This window comes from Theobroma cacao, chromosome 1 (genome assembly GCF_000208745.1).
Source record: "Theobroma cacao cultivar B97-61/B2 chromosome 1, Criollo_cocoa_genome_V2, whole genome shotgun sequence".
NCBI classification, from domain to species: domain Eukaryota; kingdom Viridiplantae; phylum Streptophyta; class Magnoliopsida; order Malvales; family Malvaceae; genus Theobroma; species Theobroma cacao.
The window spans coordinates 23,408,029-23,411,722 of NC_030850.1; the positions used below are offsets into that span (position 1 = coordinate 23,408,029).

At 32.5% G+C, this 3,694-nt stretch overlaps 1 long non-coding RNA gene across 1 annotated transcript; it reads right to left on the reverse strand.

The window, feature by feature from the left end:
- LOC108662288 lies at window positions 1,095-2,854 on the reverse strand. Its single transcript, XR_001928153.1, has 3 exons — window positions 2,815-2,854; window positions 2,053-2,133; window positions 1,095-1,180 (listed from the first exon to the last, which is right to left on the reverse strand). It is a non-coding gene; the product is annotated as an uncharacterized LOC108662288 (long non-coding RNA).

Consider the following 3,694-nt stretch of genomic DNA (forward strand, 5'->3'; position numbering starts at 1 on the left):
ATCAGAGTATGAATTACTTTACCCTACAGAATTTTTAAATTCACTTAAGTTTTCTAGTATACCTGATCATGAATTAAATTTGAAAGTAGGTTGTGTGATAATGTTACTAAGAAATATTAACCAAAATTCGGGTTTATGTAATGATACTAGACTTATAATTACACAATTAGCTTCAAATGTAATAGAAGGCAAAGTCATTTCTGGCACACGCACACCGATGATAAATTTTTCATTCCTAGAATTGTTTTTACTATAAAAATTATAGATGGCCTTTTGTGTTCAATAGAAAATATTTCCTTGTTAGATTATGTTATGGCATGACTACCAACAAAAGCTAAGGTCAGACACTTGAGAAAGTTGGTTTGTATTTACCTAAACCTATCTTTATATATGGTCAATTATACATTGCTCTCTCTAAAGTTACATCCTGCCATGGATTGAAAATCTTGATTGTAAATGATGGACAATGTTCAAATGTAACAAAGAACATTGTTTACAAAGAGATATTTGATAACTCATGTTCAAATTGAAATCATGAACTTAATGGTATAAATTTTAACATATATTGTCACGATCCGGTACTCTCCTCGAACCTGTGACAACCGTCGCGTTGTTCCGATAGACATTCATTACTTAGATTACCAATTGAAAACCCGCAAGGCTTTAATATCAGTTTTCGCACCTCGTCTGTGAGCAACAGTTATTAAGTATCATGTTTTGAGAGATTATAAACTATTTTCAAATCAAAACAATAGAAAAATAATTTTTCGCTCACAGGGGTATTTTGGTCATTTTTCCCAAAAATTTCGAAACCATCTAAAAATGTAGTATGCGAGTGGAAAACACATATTTCATAATCAAAAATAAGTTTAGATATCTAAAACATTCATTTAAAGTGAAATTATAACTATTTGAATATAATAAAAATATTCAATAAACTATTCTATTTTTTTATAAAACAATATTTATAGAGTTACTAGTAAATAATTTTTGTAGCGTAAAAGCTAAATAAATTCATACATACTATAATACAGATAACTAAAGTATAAAATTTAATTTACTGTGACACGTGAGCCCACGAACGACCAAAAGTATCAAAAGCGGTAAACCTACAGTTTTTGAGGATGTAAGTCCAACTGTAGCCCTCAACAAAGTGAGCTAGCTGCCAACTATCATGAGCCTGAAATAGGTGGAAAGGAGGGTGGTGAGATTATATAATCCCAGTGAGTAAACAAATACCATCTAAAATATCTAAAGTTGAGTAAATGGAGACAAGTAAAATAGTTTAACATATTGTAATTCATCACCTTTCAACTCATTTCAACCAAATAAAATCAATTCATATAAATTGAGTAATCAACATGGCTTATGAATTTCTTAAAACTTTGACTTGTGCCAAAATCATTCTCATACTCAGTTATCAGGGATACCTTGGTCGAGGGCTATTCAAACCGAGTCCGCCAAGGCTATTAAAAAGTCATGTACGCATAAATCATATTTTTATTTTGAAAACATAGTCGTTCCTTAGCGTTGGCTGAGTTCACCCTCACGTGGTGGTTTGGTGTGAAGTGAACTCTAAAGTTGTACCTCAGGAGTTACCCTACACACCTCTCCAACTGAGGTAAGAATATAATAGGGTTACCGTACCCCTCTAATAGGCTGGTCCATGGAACCCGTCCATTGCAACGACCAATTATAACCCACCAATTCAATAAAATTTAACAGCATGACATGGCAATTTTATCATTATCCAGCCTATCAAGGCAAACAACAGTTTATACATTTTCAACACAAATACCAATTTAGCCATTCATGCCAATATTGCCATAAGCCAATCAATTAGAACCATAAATTCATAATACATCAAATGGTCTCCAATTACTCTATTTTCAAAGCCATCATTCAATTTCAAGACAATTTATAAAATAATTTCATATAAACACATTTTGTTTATAAAACATAAAGATTTACCATTTAAACTCATTTTCCACAAAATCACAAAATCGGATAAAAACCACTTTAGATAATTAAGACGATAGTAAGGTTACTCACTATTTCAGGAGTCGAATTTCGAGTACTCCGATTTTTTATCGTCAGGTACTATTTCATTACTTTTTCCAGAATGCTCACCACCTAAACATAATGCACAATAAGCCATTTACTACATTTGTGCTAAATTGTTATAAAACCAATTCAGGCTTTATACTAATATATGAAATGGGATATAAATTGTTCGGATTATCGTCTAAACACGGTATTCTACACAAATTCAATTGTGTACCTAAATAAAATGGTATTGGCCTAATTCGATCTATCACTCGATTAATTGGCCAATACGTCCAATTCAACTCCAAATAATTCCATTTTCTCCCAATACTCCAAATCATCAAACACAAATTAAATAACTTGGAATATGGCAAAATCATCCTCACATTTTCTCTTGAAAAATTCGACCATGGTGGGTGCATCAACACTATAATTTTTCCTACTTGATTCTCACACCATAAATCACTAATTCCTAACCAAATCACTTGAAATAAAATCAAAATCATCCTCAATATTCCACATGGAGAATTTGGCCAATGATGGGTGATGGAAGAACATGAATTTTTCTTGCTTGATTTTCATGCTACACATCACCAATCAACTAAAAACACTAAAATACATTAAAATCTAACCAAATCAAGCATCAAAACCTCTCTCTAAGTGTTCATCCAGCAAGATACCCATCATGAAATCATGTGAATCAACCATGGAAAATGCAAAAGAATGCATGGGAAAGGTAGATCACAAGTCAAAATCAAGAAATTTTACCTTTGATTGCTTGATTACTTGAAATCCACCAAATTTTCTCTTGAATTTTCACCCTAGGGTTCTTGTTCTTTCTTTTCTTCCTTTGTTCTTGCTTTGGCCGGCCATATGAAGAGAAATGGGCTGATTTTATGCTGATTTTTAAGCAAATAATAAATGGATGAAAATTTGACACATGTCACCATTCCATTGGTCCATGTGTCATACTTACCCATTAAGCAATCTCTCTCCACCACTTAAATTTTCTCAATTATCCATGATAATATTGGGTAAAATCCATGTACTGAACAAGTGTTGGATGGTGTAAAATTACAATTTTGCCCTTAGGGTGGCAAAATGACTATTTTACCCTTATGCTCGAAAAAATGCCGAAATGAAAATTTTTCACTACTCAAACTCAAATTATACTCCAAATGTTCAATCTTAGTCAAAAATTTTATCCAACACTCACATCTTAACCTCGAGTAGCAAAATGACCATTTTGCCCCTAGGTCATGAAAATTCTAATTTGACTCCAAATCGGTCCTCGAACTCTGAATCGCCATTTTAAGTCATTCTAGGGTTTTTAAATTCTCAATTTCATCTTAAAATCTCTATTTGGACTAGTTCGAGGCTTAATTCAACTTAATTGTACCATTTGGTTCAATACCGTCCTTTAACGATTTCCAAGGTACCCAAGTAAGCAAACATGCATTCTTATGTAGGAATGGCATAATAAACATATTGTCAAGCTGGGCTTGACATATATAGTTATATATGTGATGGGTTTGGCTATAGACAGCATGTTCAAAATGCGCAGTAGAAAGAAAATTAAAACTTTATAACTAAACAACCAAAATATGCCTCCACCCATGGATCACCTTGTTGATAGTTAACACATAAT